We start from the raw sequence: 17,108 nt of genomic DNA, 5'->3' as shown, positions 1-17,108 counted from the left end.
ATTTTTGAGACAGAGAGAGACAGAGCATGAACGGGGGAGAGGCAGAGAGAGAGGGAGACACAGAATCGGAAGCAGGCTCCAGGCTCTGAGCCATCAGCACAGAGCCCGACGCGGGGCTCAGACTCATGGACGGTGAGATCATGACCTGAGCCGAAGTGGGACGCCCAAACACTGAGCCACCCAGGTGCCCCGGACTGTACCCAACTCTTAAAGTGTGATGACACCCATCTAACTTGTCCTAAGATAGTACGCAAAAGCCACTTAAGTACACTGTCTAATATTTAATCATTCATAAACATTACTACCATTGTTATTACTAATTTTATTATTGTTCCTGCCCTTAAAACCCTCTTCTTCCTCTTTCCCTTTAAAATAATAGAATCAAGGGCTCCCATTTATCACAAGGCTACGAATTTCAAGGTACTGCCCCCAGGAATTTTAAACATAGTGTTTTTATGTTTCACTTATCACAAGAACTCTAATATGGCCCTCACTTTATAGACATAACAACTGAGGCTCAGAAAGGTCAAGTGATTTCAGCCTGCTTCATCTGAATCATGTTTTTACTTCATTAATTCCCATTTGATTTGGGGATTTGGCTAATTCTTCACCCCCTCCTGGTGCCTTTCCTTGGCTTCCTAAGACTAGCGGCGGTGTCCCTCTGTGCTCTCTGCCAGAGTCACAATATCTATGAGAGCAGATTTTAACTGCTGCATTCAGGGGCGCCTGGGTGGCTCAGTCGGTTAAGCATCCGACTTTGGCTCAGGTCATGATCTCGTGGTCCGTGGGTTCGAGCCCCGCGTTGGGCTCTGTGCTGACAGCTCAGAGCCTGGAGCCTGTTTCAGATTCTGTGTCTCCCTCTCTCTCTGACCCTCCCCCGTTCATGCTCTGTCTCTCTCTAGAGTCTCAAAAATAAATAAACGTTAAAAAAAAAAATTCAACTGCTGCATTCAGATGTTTTGTCCACTAGATGGGAGTCTTTTGAGAAAAAGAGTCTTCTGTGTTCATGCCCGTGCACCTGGTAGAGTGCCAGATTCAATGAAAGAGCCAGCGCAGAATAAAGCAATGAGACAACCCTTAGGGCCCGAGGAGAGGGTGCTACCAAAGGAGTAGGAATTTGTGAGTAGCCGATGCTGCCCTGAAATCGAAAGGAAGCTTTAGCTGACTTGACACCAGCAAGGGCCACCAGCCTGATGCCCCTGGGCTGGGCCCGAGGGCCTGCCGTTGACAACTGGGATCAGGAATGTATATCACAGTGATCGCAACACATCTTCGGTCTTCACAGCCCATCTCCTCTGAAACATATCCGAAGCCCTTTACACATTTGCAGGGAACTGACAAGCACAAAGTGTGCCTGTCCCCATACAAGTTACCTCATATACATTTCACCTCCTGCAATCCTCACGGTAACAATTTAAGGCGAACTTTATTATCCCAGGCTTGCCAATGAAGAAAATCTCTAAGATTTGACTAAGGCTAGAGACACCAGATTCGCACAGAGCTCTGCAGGATTCCACAGCCAGCTTCTCCCAGGATGTGGCTGGAGGTCCTCTGGCCTCCTCCTCTGGCCATGTGACAGGTTGTTCCCAAAAGCCAAAATGCCAAAGCACCTGGTATGTTAGTTAACAAGTCAATGGTACCTGAACACTGGGATTCTCAGGGAAAAAAAATTACATAACAGTGTGTGTGTCAAAAGTAGAAGGAAAAAAGGTGGAAACAAACCAAATGCCCATCAACAGATAAATGGGCATACAAAGTATGGTTTATTCGTACAATGGAATATTATCCAGCCATAAAAAGGAATGGAGTGCTGACACATATTACAACATGGATGAATCTTAAAAACATTATGCCAAGTGAAAGAAGCCAGCCACACAAGACCACATACTGTATGATTCTATTTATACAAAATTTCAGAACAGATAATTCGAGAACCAAAATGCAGATTACTGGGGCCACAGCAGGGAACAGGAAGAAATGAGGAGTAACTGTTTAATATATAGGGTTTCCTTTTGGAGTGATGAAAATGTCCTAGAACTAGGCAGAGGTGGGACGCCTGGGTGGCTCAGTCGGTTAAATGTCCAACTCTTGGTCGTAATCTCATGGTCGTGGGCTCGAACCCCACATCAGGTTCCACACTGACAGCAAGGAACCTACTTGGTATTCTCTCTCTCCCTCTCTCTCTGCCCATCCCCTGTTCATTCTCTCTCTCTCAAAATAAATTAAAAGAAAACTTTAAAAAAAGAAAGAACTAAATAGAGGTGATGGTTGCACAAAATTATGAATGTACTAAATGTCATGAATTTGTACACTTTTAAATTACTTTAGATTGTGTGAATCTTACCCCATATTTTTTTAAGAAGACCGATAGAAAATGGCTCCACTCTCCCTGAGCACTGAGAACACGACCCAACATCCCCACCAAGACCACTACCCTCCCTGAACCACAGTCTGCACACATAGTGATGCTTTTTGCCTCTACTACAATGTACATGACGCCCCCCTGCCCATGATGGCATGGCCTGGGAGGAATCTCTCTCAAATCTCCCTCCTGCTATGCGACCTTAGGTGCATTTCGCCTAGAGGGCAAGCATCTGGAATCAGAGCCTCCCTGTGTCCTTACGAGGCCCGCAGATCAGCCAATGAATGTATTTGGCGAGTGAGGCCAGTCTGCAAGTGAAGGTTTCAGAGCCTAAACCCAAAGACAAGCTACTTTCTACGGTTGTGGACACGCTGCAGGGGATGGTTTGCCTATATTCGGTCTGTGCCTATCATGGCAACTAAGATATCTTCTTCCTTTTGAAAAGAAGGGAGACAATGTATAACTTCTGAATATGGAGTTCTCTGGTGAGGAAGGTCTTCTGAAGTGATTTCAAAGCAGAGGAAAGCCCTCCACGGCGGAGTCTGCTGAATGTCCCCACATAGATACTTAGCTTCTCAAGCAGAGACCAGTCCCTTTAACACTAGAGGTGGCCAAATTTCACGCCAATGGAAGGTGAGTAGAAGCAAAGTGTACAACTTTGGCATCACTTGCTTAAGAGGAAATCCCACAGCTTGGTCATCTGCTTTGTGTCTTTCGGCCGGCTGCATGTGGAGGTGGAACTCAGCTTCAACCCTGCAGACAGTAACACGCTCTTTGGACTAGGGCAGAGCCCCCACTAGCCTGGGCATCTGGATGGCTTCTCAGTAGACCCTGCCCATCCCGTACTTTTATATGACACAGAAATAAACAACTATCTTCACTCCAATGAATATAGCCCCACTCCGAACACCCAGCTCAAACAGCCCGAAGTTACACTTTAAAATCTTTCATCCTTCGCCATAAAAACTTCTCTGTTGAGATGTCAGTGCTGTACCTTAAGGATTATCATAATGAAATAGTACTCATCAGTTGTGTCTTCAAATAAGTGAGTTTAAAGGATTCTTTCTGGAGGAGAATGAAGAACATAACACAAGTCTCCCATTCCGTCAGAATGTACCCTTTCCCCCAAGAAAGACAGTAGCTTCATCCACTTAATGCTCTCTGCTCGAATCCGGTGACTTCTGGGTGATGCGGCCACTCCTCAGTGGACGTGGCTTCCCGTAGCCTGATCTGATGTACAACGCGCTACTCTTCATTGGACAGACAACAGTAGAGCTGTATTCCGATCCTTTTTTTTTTTTTTTTTTTTTTTTTTGCATAGTGCAGAGAGTGGACAAGTCTATAAAAGCTTGGATTTTATTAGCATAATCAGTTTAATAATAGAGTTTGTAGCAGAGTGATGTGATCGATAGCAAGTCCTTGACCCTTTCTAGCACATAGGAAGAGGGAGATTTCCCAGAGTCCTTTGCAGTTAGGTTGGCAAGTGCTGGTCAAATACGAGTGAGCGACGAGTGTCACTTCTGTGTCGAGGTGTGAGCACTAGATATGCTTGCTCTTCCCTTTCTGCATCAAAGGTCATTTGTGAAAGATGATGGCAATATATCATGAAAGGTCCTTGGATCCTTGAGTCTCCATTTGGAGGATAACGTCCCAGAGAAAGTGTCCAACCCACATTATGTGAGTAAAAAATATGCTTTTAATGTTAAACCATTGGATTTCCAAGTCTGTGTATTCCCAAAGTTTATCCTAATTATCTTGACTAACATAGCATCTCATGTGGAATTCAGATATATGGGCAAATGTTCACATACGATGGCTGTCTACAAATCAAACAATAGATGATTTGAGACATACGGTCTTCAAAACATTTTTATGTAAAACTTTCATATATCTCTATCATTACATTTTACCCTCAGTATACACATTCAGTGTTTCCTTAAAATCTTACGTTTCAAATTATCTGTTTACCATTTTGAGTATTCCCTTTAATATCTCAGCAACTGTCAGGGCACCTGAGTGGCTCAGTGGGTGAAGCGTCCAACATCGGCTCAGGTCATGATCTCGTGGTTGGTGGGTTCAAACCCCATGTTGGACTCTGTGCTGACAGCTCGGAACCTAGAGTCTGCTTCAGATTCTGTATCTCCCTCTCTCTCTGCCCCTCCTCTCTCTCTCAAAAATAAATAAATATTTTAAAAAAATTTTTAAATAATAAATCAGGAACTGTCTTTCAAAAGTATCTTTCAAAAGCATATTTTCAAAAAGTATGTAAAGTGAGAATTCTCAAACCTTAAAAACATTACTTGTTATCTTAACAAAACTTGTGCTATGGGAAAGCAAAAAACCTTCAGTATTTTTCAGAGTAATAGTCCTATGAGGTTATCCCTTAAGTAGTTTTAACCGATCACAATGATTTATGTCTTTAATTCATCGATCCATAATTGAAACACTTTATTCAAACATCATCTAGACTAGTTTTTTTTTTGTTTTTAATTTTTTTTTTTCCAACGTTTATTTATTTTTGGGACAGAGAAAGACAGAACATGAACGGGGGAGGGGCAGAGAGAGAGGGAGACACAGAATCGGAAACAGGCTCCAGGCTCTGAGCCATCAGCCCAGAGCCTGACGCGGGGCTCGAACTCACGGACCGCGAGATCGTGACCTGGCTGAAGTCGGACGCTTAACCGACTGCGCCACCCAGGCGCCCCTCATCTAGACTAGTTTTTATCTCCCAGCGTGCTACACATCTATGTCTACTTTCAGTATTTTCTGAAAATGGTCATTTTTATTTTTATTTCATTTGATTGAACAGTCCCCAGCATTCATATGAAGGGAGGTTGATGGGGGCTGGGTCTGTTGTCCAGAATAGCTACCGTGACTTTTCTATGTGGCTTGGGCTTTCTCACAGTCCTAGGAGTGAGCCTTCTAAGAGAATGGAAGGAAGCCATATCACTTTTATGACCAAAATGTCACTTGTACAGTAGCCACAAGCAACCGGGATGCTTAAGGAAGGAGCTTAGAACCCATCATTCAATAGGAGTGTCACAGTAAGATTGTAAGAAGAACATGGGGGATTGGGGATAATGCACCCATTCTGGGACAGCACAACCTACCACAGTTCCATAGTTTGTAGCCTTGCAGAGTTAAGAAAGCCAACTGCTACCCTACTTCAAACAGAAGGCATTTTAAGTACAGGCTTAGGAGAGAAAATCAGTGCTACTTTCATAAAAGAGCAGAAAGCTTCTGGTGTGATCGAATTTGCCATTTTCTCAAATTTCCTCGCAGCAGGATCCATCTGAAAAGGTAGCACAGAAGCCAGTGGGGAAAAGGTCAGAATTGTCACACGTAAAAAGTATGTCTTCACAAGATCTTTGGCTGTTGTTTCTGATGTGTGGAAATGACTGGAAGCAAACAGACAGCAGGCTTGCAAAATCTAGATAGAATAAAGTGGTCAAAGGTCCCTTAAACCTGGCCTGTAAAAGCTTTTAGGTGCTAGAATAATCTCAGTGCACTCAAACTGCCACCAAAATAAGTGGGTTTCAAAAGCTGGGCAAACTCCTAGAAGTGCATCCATTATAATCCTCACCTCGGAGAGGAAAGATCGAGGTCCACAGAGGACAATGCACAAGGAAGATTCTCCCAGAAAGCAGACTCGGGAGTTGCCAGCTTGCTAACCAATGAGCTTCCCCTGTGCTAAGGCCCAGAGTCCTCACCACGTCTGCCAAGCAGAATTTGATGATAGCTATGGACCGGTGACCACCACATGTTTCCCATCGTCCCCTTTCCTGAATGGTAGTTTTTGTTTATTACGTTTACCTGTTCCTTCTCCACTGCTGCATATTGAGTGGTTAGAGGCAGATGACCTCTTTCTTCCTGCCTGGAATGTGGTCACTCTATTGGGAAGAAAAGAGCCACCAAGTGTGACCGCCATGAGAAGCAGAAAGACAAAAGGAGTTTGAACCCTGGGGGGTTATTAAAGCCATGCATATACTCTGCATTCTCAACTCCTGAACTTCTTATTAGGTAAGGAAAAATTACATTCCTTTTTTAGCTATTGTTTTTAATCTCTGTTACTCGTAGTCTAATGTAATTAATGCAATCCTGACTGGCTCAGTATTGTATTCTTGTAGTCAAGTCCTGTACTATTAAAATACCATGTTTTATTGACTCAACCCTAAGACTCACCCTGATTTTATGTACCAAAAAGAAAAGAACAGAAGAAAAATATTCTGTCCATCAGAAATATAAGATGATATTGATTGTAAGACACATGCCTATTGCAATGGTGTTAAATACGACTCAGTTAAATACATTGTGTAGAGTTAGAGCTTGATCCATTTGCTTAAAAATAAAATAGTCCTGCATTTGGCATAAGCATAGAACAGCTTGGAAACACAAAAAGTCATTAATGATGATTACCTTTGGGAAGTAGAAATGAAAGATATAGGGTAGGAAAGTTAATTTTTGCATTTTCCTTTCTATAGTTCTGAGATGTAGTATTTTTAGGAGTCATCTAAGCCAGAATGAGAGCACTAAGAGGGTGAATATTTAATTTCATCCACCACTGTTACCCCAAGTCCTAGTCCTATCGTTTCATAGACACTCAATGGAAACCAATTTGACAAAAAATTTCACATCTAAAAAAAACAGACACTCAAATATATGTTGATCAGGTGAATGATTTTTTAAATAAGCCAGTGTCATTGAAAAAGTAAATGAAGAAATTGCTATAGCATGAATGTTAGTGTTCCCCCCAAATTCATATATTAAATCCTAGCCCCCAATGTGATGGTGTTAGGAGGTGGAGTCTTTGGAGGTGATGAGGTCATGAGTGTGGAGCCCTTCTAGAAGAGATCCCACAGCACTCCCTAGTCCCTGCTGCCATGTGAAGATACAGTAAGAAATCTGCAAGCTGACCAGGTGCCAGCACCCTGAAACTGGACTTCCAACCTCCAGAACGGTGAGAAATAAATGTCTGTTGTTCATAAGCCACCAACCGTGCCATACTTTGTTATGGCGGCCTGAACAGACCAAGACAGAAATTTTCTGCTTTCTCCTCATTAGTCTACAAGTTCCTCTGCGATTAGGGCTGTGCCAAATTTCTCATTGAATCCCTAGTGCTTTGTGCAATGCCTGGTCCATATTAGGAACAGGGTAAATATTTGGGGAATTAAAAAAATGTTTTGCAGAGACATTTAAGCTCATTCTGTGGAGGGTACCATTGCAATGTGGGGCAGAGCCGTGATTTAATCAGACTCTCAGGAAAAGCATTCGTTTGGTGGCAAACTGTTGGAGATGGAAGAAGCAAGGGTAGAGTCAGGAAAGTGAGTCACGCCGACAGATGAGGTCGCGTGAGGGCTTCTGTCCAGGCTGACACGGGGAACAAGAGATGGAACTTTACATTTTCCTTTCACTTTGAATATTTCAAAACTCAGCATCACACTTATCACAAAAGGCAGTATCCCTCTCTATTCCTCCCCACCCAGTGAGTTGGGTAGACGCAAAAAAGGAGACGCAAAAAGTACAGCCTCAAAACATTAAGCCAGCTTCCTTCAGCCACCCCATGCTCAGTCACAGAGCCGGGCTAGAACTCATAAGTTTGCTTCTAATGCTCTCGTTTCACTAGACTCTGCTGATTCCTTTTCTAGGAAACCTTCTCTCTGGCCCTCTTCCCCCACCACCTCACCACGACATAGAGAAAAAGTCGAGAACTGCGAATCTATAGTTTGGAAGGAGAATGCTAAAAAATATTCTTTTTTGGAGATCCTTCATCAAGAAACACGGGAACCACAATTCTATAATCATATATTGGTTGGAACTGGACCGCTCCTTAGAAGTATGTTTTCGAGGCCAGAAGCACTAAGCTAGCCCACAGTGTCGGAGACTTTAATCCCTGGTATTTTGATGTCCTATTTCTTTACAGCTTGATTTCAGTTAATGCCTTTCTCTCTTTTATTTTCCCTTTCACCACCTACAGATATGGAATATGTCCCAGCATAGTTTCCTTCACCAACTGTCAAGCTATAGAGGAAAGTATTCCATTAAGGGGTTATAACTATAGTCAAGAGTAGCAAAAAACAGGAAGAACAGGAAAGTGGAGGAACAGCCCCAAGTAATAGGGGTTACCTGGACCAACAGTGGCTAATGACCATGATGTTCATTGCAATAAATAAGCTAGGAAAGGCTGTTTCACAGTATTCTTTTTTTTTGTTTGTTTGTTTTTAATGTCTATGTATTTATTTTGAGGGAGAGAGAGGGAGAGCAAGAGAGAGAGAGCAAACAAGGCAGTGAAGGGGCAGAGAGAGAGGGAGAGAGAGAGAATCCCAAGCAGCTCTGCACTGTCAGCACAGAGTCCCATGCAGGACTCAATCCCACGAACTGTGAGATCATGACCTGAACCAAAATCAAGAATTGGATGCTTAACTGACTGAGCCACTCAGGTGCTCCCACTGTGTTCTTTAAGATACAGAGGGGTGCCTGGGTGGCTCAGTTGGTTGAGCCTTTGACTCTTGATTTTGACTCAGGTCATGATCCCAGGGTCATGGGATTGAGCCTAGCATCGGGCTGCAAGCTGAGTGTGGAGCCTGCTTAAGTCTCTCTCTCCCTCTCCCTCTGCCCCCTCCCCCTTTGCTCAAGCTCTCTCTCTCTCTCAAAAAAAAAAAAAAAGATATAGAGACCATAAGTCAATAAGGCCTAATAAACATGCAATATTAGTAATTGCAAAAGCCATTGAATAATATATTGAAGTTTGAGAGTATTTTAGGTCATTCCTTACTCATAAAGTGTCTATCACTTTACAGATGTGTTTAGTGACAAAAAATTCATAAACTAATCCCAGCAATGAAATATTCTCTACTTCAGAAAAGTTTAAAATAAGCATAATCATGCATTCAGAGGATATTACAGGTATTTCAAACTCTTAAGGCTTTACTAAATGAAACAGTTATGAAAAATACTATTCTCTTGAAGCATAAACATTGACTTCTAAACTTTCTTTGCGATTTTTTAATTTGTTAAGCCAGAATCACAAAATAACAGACACCTGCTTGGTTCTGTCATTTCCATGGGTTTCCCATACCTGTTCCCTGAAGTATGCTTTTGTGTCTAAACAGGTCATAGTAAACTTGTACAGGGCTCTTCCATTAAAAAAAAAAAAGAAACAACAAGTTCCAAATGGAGTCATTGGCTCCCCAGGACAGCAAACCAAGAATTACAGTTTCAACCTATTTCAGGAATGTGATCCTTTAACAGTCAACCTCAAAATTTCCTGATCAGTGCTAGAAGCAATCTGCATGGTAAACAAACAAACAAAAAACACAACTAACTCTGTCAAATGAAATAATCACCTTGAAATCACCACAGTGAACTATTACCTTACACCTGTCAGAATGGCTAGTATTAAAAAGACAAGAAATAACAAGTGTTGGGGAAGATGTGGGGAGAAGAAACCGTCACACCCTGCTGGTGGGAATGTAAACTGATGCAGTCCCTGTCGAAAACAGTATGGAGGTTCCTCATAAAAGTTAAAAATAAAGCCACCATACGATCCAGTAATTCCACTTCTGGATATTTACCTGAAGAAAACAAAAACTCTAATTCGAAGAGATATATGCACTCCTATGTTTATTGCAGCATCATTTGCAATAGCCAAGATATGGAAGCAGCCCCAATGTCCATCAAGAGATGAACTGGTAAAGATGTATATAATGGAATATTACCAAATCACACACACAAAAATGAGATCTTGCCATCTGTGGCAACATAGATGGACCTAGAGGGTACTGTGCTGGGTGAGATTAGTCAGAGAAAGACAAATACCACAGGACTCTGCTTATATGTGGAACCTAGAAGACAAATGAATAAACAAACAAACAAAAAGCAGAACCTGACCCACAAATACTGAGAACAAACTGATGGTTGCGGGAAGCAAGAGGGAGGGGATAAAGGGGAGAGGAAGGCACGTTCTTCCAGACATGGAATGAATACATCACGGGGATTAAAGGTACAGCAGAGGGAATACAGTCAATAGTATTCTAGCAGGTTGTTTGGTGGCAGGTGGTAACTACACCTGTGATGTGCATAGCAGATCGCATAGACTTGTTGTAAAACTATGTCGTATACCTGAAACTAATGTAGCATTCTGTGTCAACTGTGTCCCACTTAAACAAACAAACAAACAAACCCTGCCTTTCCCTTCCCTGTCAAAAGAAGATGCAGCAAATCTTTCTTTTCTTTTGCTAATCAGCTTCCTTGCTCCAACCTCTTTCCTGTAAAACCCTTTCATCTTGTACAATTCCTCGCAGCACCTCTCTACTTGCTGGACGGCAAGCTTCCTAATTCATGAATTGCTCAAGGAAGCCAATTAGATCTTCAAAATTGCTGGTTGCATTTTTTTTTATTTTTAACAGCCCCTAAGAGCCAAGCACTTTATATGTGTTATTTCATCTTTATATCGGCCTTCTGAAGGCAAGGAATTTTTTATTCCTTTTTTTTTTTTAACGTTTATTTATTTTTGAGACAGAGACAGAGCATGAACGGGGGCGGGGGGGGGGGGGTCAGAGAGAGAGGGAGACACAGAATCCAAAACAGGCTCCAGGCTCTGAGCTGTCAGCACAGAGCCCGACGCGGGGCTCGAACTCACGGACCGTGAGATCATGACCTGAGCCGAAGTCGGACGCTTAACCGACCGAGCCACCCAGGCGCCCCTATTCCTTTTTTATAGATAAAGAAACCAAGGCACAGAGACAGTAATTTGCCCAAGGATACATAACCAGTAAGCAAAGTTCAAATATTCAAACCCAAATTTTCTGACCAACTTTTGATTGTGAAGCTCTGCTATTTCCAATCGTTTTAGGCTCATGACATGAGGGCATCACACTTTGGTTACAGTATCTTACATTCATCTAAAGATCCTAATTATTATCAACCTTAATGTGGTGCCTAAATGGTGCCTCTCAATTCGATGGGGACCTCCAAATGTGGGGCAACCATCAGGTGGATGCCAGTGGCACAGGAGGTGAAAGAATTCACCCGAGGCAGAACAAAGGAGATAGAAGTTTATGGAATACACCACAGGGGGGCGTCGCAGGACAGCAGAGGAGAGGCAGTCTGCCAGGAGGCAGAGGGTGGGGGCCGCTTTCAAGGAGGGAAAGTGAGGAGGTATGGTGACGTACAGAATTTCCCTTTTTGGGTAAGCGTGCCTAGCTGCAAGTCGCCGGCTGGTCAGTTAGAGCCTATGGATATTTCAGGGTGAGTTGCCAGAAGGGCCTGTCTGTATTCAGCCAGGTGGTCACCAGGCCCTTTCTGTATCCCATTGCTCGAGCCTGTTTGCCTAAAAGCGGCCTCCACACTTTACACATCTGTCACCTTCACAACACAGTTATTTGTTGTAGCAAGGATCTACAGTAAAACCTTGGTTCGCGGGCATAATTCGCTCCGGAAACACGCTTGTAACGCAGAGCACTTGTCTATCAAAGTGAATTTCAAGATTTATTGGCTCAGTTGCGGTCATGTGACTTTTGGCATGATGCACTACTCATATGGCAAGATATCGCTCATTTATCAAGTCAAAATTTATTAGAAACGTTTGCTCATCTTGGGGAACACTCGCTGACAAGTTACTTGCAAAGCAAGGTTTTACTGTATCGCTACTTAAAATTTTAAAAATTACCTTTCTTATGACCTCGTCGCAGACTAAGCTACCTTTAGGTATACGGAGCAGAAGTGAGCCCAGGGCTTCAGAAGGACACCCACCTTCTTTTCCAAAGCCAAGCCTGGGTACACACACTCCCTACAATTCTTTCATTTGCACTGAGTTAGTAGTAAGTTCATGAAGTTTACGATCTACTAGAGAGGCGATATTAGACATATAAATGTACAAATTAGCGTACGATTATAAAATGTATGCTGTAAAATATAACAGGCGCTGAGATCATGTCCTAAAGGACCCAATATAAAATGGGGATTTGAGAGGTTTCTTTATGCACAGACGGATTCTATAGGAATGTAGTATCTGGAAGAGTTGGGGATCACCCAGGCAGAGGGGACATCATGTATGAAGGCACAGAGGCAGCATCAGTTGTCATTAAAATAGGGGAGTCACTTAGGAAACAATGGATTTCACTGAACATTGTTTTATAGTAACACTGAAACCCTGGTTAACTATCCCACAAAGAAAGCTCCCCGGTGACTCAGAGGCTGGGAGTTGGCCTGGGAGTGGGGGGCAGAAGGGTGCAGCCAGGAAGCTTGGAGGGCCATGGGGGGAGGTGAGATGTGCGGAGGCCTGGGGCCAACTTCATTCTGCTTGCCTATTTGTGTGTTCAGCTGGGCTCTGGGCTGGATCTCTGGAGGGAAATGGGCTTGTGGTCCGGGGAGGCATGAAGTTCTGCCTTAGATGAAAGGGTGCTAGCCGTGTGACTCTTTTCTACCCCTGTGATGTGCCGAAGTGATGGAGACTGGGCTGTGTTACAGATAGATCATTTTTGGGTTGTTGTTAGAACAGGCAAACGAAAACACAGAGAAAACAGAGTCCAAGTTAACGTAGTTTATTTCTGCATTGTGAATGCTGAGAAATGTGTCATGCAAACAAAAAGTACTGTATCAATTGCAGGTTAACGGCTCTTGAGGTAAAATAAGGCACTGGATAGAGCAAGTTTCCGTGACTCGGCAACAAAAGTTAACAGAGCCAATGAGGATTTCTTGTTTAATTCTCTTCCAACTCTACAGACGTAATTCTGCTTTCAACTTCATGACACCTTCATGTGGTTTTAGCAGGGGATAAACCTCCTCTTCTAAGAATCTCTGCACCTGTTGGGATGCACTACCTGTAAAAGAAGGATCCAGTAGATGGTCCGACTGGGAGTGAATGGGACTGAAAGAGGCACCATCCTGGATTCGCTCTATGAGGTCATTGTCACCCGCTTCCTTCCTGCTTGACCGCAGCAGCTGCCTGTTAGGAAAGCACTCTTACTGTCTTGTGGCGATCCTGGAAGCTAGCCCCAGCTTTCACCATGGCCGTGATGACGTTCTCCGTGGCCATGAAAGGCAGCTCTTGCTGAACGCACTGCTCAATTACTTCGGGGTATACCGCCAATCCTTCAGAAATGTTCTGCAGCGTATTCAGTGTAACATCTGCAGTGAGAAGTGCCTCAGCCAAACAGATACATAGATCGACACTGTCATCCGCTGTGCCCTCAAACCAATGCACAGATGCTGCAGCACCGCTCTGAGCACACAGGGTTCCGCTTGTGTGGCATTGCACTTGGGTCAGTCTGCTGTCTCTCAGAGGGTTCCTTCATCTTCCTGAGGTGTGCCGGGAGTCATATGTCCGTACAAATCTTATGCGTGAATGCCCCCAACCTAGCCAGCACCTGAATAACCACTTTTCGTATATAGGTCTGATGTGGTTTGAAGTGTTGAGGTTCGGAGCCGACAGCCAAGAAAGAATTCTGGAGACATCTTTGTTGCAGAAAAAAGTGGTTTTATTAAAGGATGGGGACAGGACCCATGGGCAGAAAGAGCTGCATTGTAAGTGTAAGGAGTGACTGATTATATACGAATTTTCCATCCTATGGAGGGGAGGATGACATCAGGGTCCCAAGAAGTTGAATCTACAGGTTTCTGGAAGTTTCCTATGGATAAAATTGTTTTTTACCTTAGAGGCGCCTAGCTGGCTCAGTCATTAAGCGTCTGACTTCAGCTCAGGTCATGATCTCACAGTTTGTGAGTTCGAGCCCTGCGTCGGGCTCCGTGCTGACAGCTCGGAGGCTGGAGCCTGCTTCGGATTCTGTTCTCCCTCTCTCTCTTGGCCCCTCCCCTGCTCACTCGCTCTCTCTTAAAAATAAATGAACATTAAAAAAGTTTTTTTGATTGCTTTTTACCTTGTAATTATTAAGATAGTTATAAACTGATGGAGACTCTGTCCTGCATGACTGGGATCTCTATCAGTGAACCATTAGTTTTTTCCCTTTCCTTGGTTCTTGGGCAGCCAGAAGTGCCCGAGGGATGTCACATTCATCCCACCTGACCTGGGAGGTTCCTCCCCTCCCCCAGGTGGTTGTTAGCTTGTGCTTTGACCTCAGCTTGCCTCGGTTTCCCCACATCATTCGCCACCCTGAACAATTTTAACCTCTAAATCTTTAAGGTTGCTGAGAGTGGAAGGTCTTGTCTTCTGTAACTTCTTCCTGCTGAATAGGGGCGTGGGGATGTCCCTAACTATGGGTCAACACTGTCAGTGGGGGGCTTTTGTAATAGGAGTTATGAAAGGAGAAGCAGCGAGTCCAAGGGGGGGGCCACACGTGTGGAGTGGAAAGGATCACCTGCAGCTTGAAGTTATGGCAGGGAAGGAGTCTTGGCACCAAGTAGTGAGTTATTAAGAAAGCTGAGTGTGGCTATAAGAATGAGAAGTCCAGGGGTGCCCGGGTGGCTCAGTTGGTTGAGCGTCCGACCTCGGCTCAGGTCATGATCTCACAGTTCGTGGGTTCGAGCCCTGCATCGGGCTCTGTGCTGACCTCTTGCTCAGAACCTGGAGCCTGCTTCCGATTCTGTGTCTCCTTCTCTCTCTCCCCCTCCCCCGCTCACGCTTTGTCTCACTCTGTTTCTCAAAAATAAATAAATGTGGAAAAAAAAAAAGAATGAGAAGTCCAATGAAAAGATCCCTAATTGTTGACCATAACCCTCCCCAGGCCAGGAACGTAACCAATCATTGAAAGAGAGAGAAGGATTTTGGGGTGGCTTAGTCAGTTAAGCGTCCGACTCTCGATGTCAGCTCAGGTCATGATCTCACGGTTCGTGAGTTCAAGCCCCACATGGGGCTCTGCCCTCACACCACTGACAGTGTGAAGGCTGTGTGGGATTCTCTCTCTCCCTCTCTCTCTGCCCCTACCCCACTTAAAAAATAAATTTTTTTAAAAACGAGAGAGAAGGACTTTGTAGAGCCCCAATTTGGATATTCACATTTTTTAGTAACCCTGTGACATTTCTGTGATAACCTGGGTTGTGCACACAGAATTCTGTTTCAATAATGCCCCATGTGCCACCTTGTGCTGTGGTTAGAGCATCTGAAGCCACTCTATTTTGTAGAACTGCTTTGCTCCTCTGTGCAACTTCAGTATTAAGTAAGGAGATACTGTTCTGTGAATCCCTGAGTGCCTTTATGGTGTATTTACTGAGGACTTCCATGTGCCAAATTATACTTTCTAACCCTACAGATGGAGAAAAATGGATGCCAAATGATCATACCATTGAAAACCAGATCGTGTCCATCTTTGTTGTTTTTTTAAATTTTTTTAATGTTTTTATTTATTTTTGAGAGAGAGAAACAGAGACAGAGGGCAAGCGGGGGAGGGGCAGAGAGAGAGAGGGAGACACAGATCCTGAAGCAGGCTCCAGGCTCTGAGCTGTCAGCACAGAGCCCAACGCGGGCAGGGCTCGAACCCACAAACCACAAGATCATGACCTGAGCTGAAGTCAGACACTTAACCAACTGAGCCACCCGGGTGCCCCCACCTTTGTTTTAAATTGGGAAGATTAGTCAGGGTAGAGATGGTTTTGTTAATGTGCCCATGAATCCAGGCAAAACTTAGGGTGCAACAACCTATCCACTCCGGAGGAAGCCAGGGCCATAGGTTAGTCCCACATAACCAGTGGGTTCTGTTTGGAGCTGGCCGTCTGATTCCAGGTCGCCTTATCCAATCAGTAGCAAACTTGTCAGTAGCCTGGAGCACAATGGTTTGGGAACTTGTTTCTAATGATAGCCATCCTAAACGCCCAGATGTTGGCTATTTTCCCAGGTATCATATGTATGATTTCTTTGTCCCCAGCATAAAAGTGCCTTTTGACTGAGCTGTCCAGTCGTGGGTGTGAGCCATAAATATACATCCCAAATTTGATATATGCCATTCTCAGCATAGTGATAAGTAGGGTTTCATAACTATGGCACTTGTTGGCAGGCAGCAATTTGTGGGTTTGTAAAATCAGTTAAGATTTTAATAGTTTGAGGGCATGAAAAAGTCTGGTTATGTCCTGGTAAATTCCATATCCTATCGATCATGGACCAGGAAGAAACATCCTAATTAGTGATAGGTTTATCACAAGACATTGCATCATTATATATCATCACTGAAATATAAGAATAGAGAGAGAGCCAATCTGTGCCTTGTAAAGGGGAAACCCACCAGGGTAACCCAGATGTACTTGACATGGGCAAAACTCCACATATGCAACTAGCTGTTTGATTTTGTAGTTTAGCATCATGTTGTGCCATTGTAGAAAGGAATTGTCAGCCAAGATAGGTGGACAGAAATCAAAGAGGAAATATACAACCTTCATCATCATTTGAAGAGGAGTTTGAGATCTTCTACAGGTTCACAGAATCGGAGGTGCATTTGTTTGCTCATGGGTCTCATGTGAAGGAGGTACAGGTTTTATTCTAGATATATGAGCCTGTGAAGTGTCCCTCTAATTTTACTGCAGGGGGAGTACATAATATGACCCGATATGGACCTTTCCATTTTAGATTTAAGTCTCCGGCTGTATTTGACTTCCAATTCTTTCAGTAAACTATATCTCCAGGACTTACATGGGGTGGACTTTCAGTTGTAGTTAAATCAGGTTTGGGGAGCATGTGATCAGTATACTCATTAAGTAATTTGTGAATTAAACTAGCCTCAAGTGAATAATTTAACAAAGCATTACAATCTTCACCTAATAACAGATCCACTGGAAGAAATGGCTTTCCATAAAATAACTC

General features: G+C 43.6%; 2 long non-coding RNA genes and 1 pseudogene across 2 annotated transcripts in view; 1 reads left to right on the top strand and 2 right to left on the bottom strand.

The window, feature by feature from the left end:
* Positions 1-17,108, bottom strand: part of LOC147572700 (uncharacterized) — a 300,233-nt gene that overhangs the window by 209,883 nt on the left and 73,242 nt on the right. The window lies entirely within an intron of this gene.
* Positions 5,697-9,455, top strand: LOC147572701 (uncharacterized). The gene is made up of 3 exons (XR_015246177.1): positions 5,697-6,382; positions 7,158-7,319; positions 8,008-9,455. It is a non-coding gene; the product is annotated as an uncharacterized LOC147572701 (long non-coding RNA).
* On the bottom strand, positions 12,586-13,839 carry LOC112863100 (adenylosuccinate lyase pseudogene; annotated as a pseudogene).

This window comes from Puma concolor, chromosome E4 (genome assembly GCF_028749965.1).
Source record: "Puma concolor isolate L17-30 chromosome E4, mPumCon1.1.hap2, whole genome shotgun sequence".
NCBI lineage: Eukaryota > Metazoa > Chordata > Mammalia > Carnivora > Felidae > Puma > Puma concolor.
Note: the sequence above shows the minus strand (reverse complement) of the source record. Positions and strands in the feature narration are given on the sequence as shown.